Here is a 1473-nt window from a genome sequence, read left to right on the forward strand (position 1 = left end):
AGGGAAGAACAGGGACGACTGCGGGTTGCAGAGGATGCCAAAAAATTGGAGAAAAAGAAGCCCGACAAGTTTAAGCATGAATGGCTGTTAAACCCACGCTACTGGTCTGTATGTTATGTGGAGAGCTATGGATTTGTTTGTGTTCTCTGTAAGAAGCATAACATGAAAAATGCCCAAAACAAGTCACAGACGTTCATTGAAACTCCCTCCAAACGACTGAAGGAAGATTCACTGAAGATACACATGGCCTCAGCTGCCCATTCTTCAGCAGTAGAGGCAGATCTCCTCCAACAGATGTCAGCTTTCCATCACGAGGTGGTCGAAAAGAATGAAGTACAAACAACTGTTCTTCAGAATGTCTTTGCCACAGCGTTCTTCCTCATGAAAGAATTCATTGCTAATCGAAAATTGATTCCCTTCATTAGTTTTATGGAGAAGGTTCTGGGAGTTTCCCAACTTAAGCATTTCTCCCACCCCTCCCAAGGTTCTGTCAGAGAGATCTATTTAACCCTTGGTGACACTGTAAAGCAAAACCTCTTAAAGAGGGCCATAAATGCAAAGAGCTTTGGATTGCTGATGGATGAAGTTACTGATATATCAGTGTCATCACAGCTGATCTCATTCATCCAGTTTTGGGATCATGAAAACTCTTCCATGACAACAATGTTTTTGTCCTCCCAGAATGTCTTAGAGGACTTTTCCAGTTGTAACTGTGAAGCCTTTACAGAGCTAGTGAAGAGGGAATTGTAAGCCTCTGGTCTGGATATCAGTAAGCTGATGGGCCTGTCCACAGATGGGGCAAGTGTCATGGTTGGAAAGACCAATGGCGTTGCTGCAAAGCTGAGGCAGAGCAATGATAAGTTGCTTAATATTCACTGTGTCTGCCACCGCTTAGCACTGGCTTGTACAGACAGCTGTCAGAAGCTGAAGTTTAACAAGGAAGGGGAAGATGTTCTAAGACAGCTGTGGTACTACTTCCATAATTCCCCTAAGAAAACCGCTTGTTTCCTTAAGTGTCAAATTCAACTGAAAAACGTCAGTCTCAGTCACAGTGAGAAAACAAAAAAGCTCTTGGCAAAAAGGTTAAAGAAGGCTTGCAAGACAAGATGGCTCAGTTTTGATGCCTCCGTTACTGCAGCCTTGCAGAGCTACGAAGCTATCCTCTTGTCTCTGCAGGAAATTGATGATGCCACAGCAATTGGCTTGATAAGCAAGCTCAAGTCAGTAAAATTTCTTGGGGCCCATACATTCTTAATGCCATCCTTCCAGTACTTTCGTCTTTATCAAAACAGTTCCAAGCTGGAAATTTTCATTTTTCAATGATAAGACCAGCCGTGAATCGTGCCATCTCAACCCTAGCAACGTTGAAGGAGACCACTGAATCTCTGCAGAAACTGCAAACGGACATCGACTCGTTTACGAGAATCTCGGATGACCTACAGCTGAGAAAAGATACTGGAAGGCAGTTGGAAA

The sequence above is a fragment of the Montipora foliosa genome, chromosome 11 (assembly GCF_036669935.1).
Source record: "Montipora foliosa isolate CH-2021 chromosome 11, ASM3666993v2, whole genome shotgun sequence".
Classification (NCBI taxonomy): Eukaryota; Metazoa; Cnidaria; class Anthozoa; order Scleractinia; family Acroporidae; genus Montipora; species Montipora foliosa.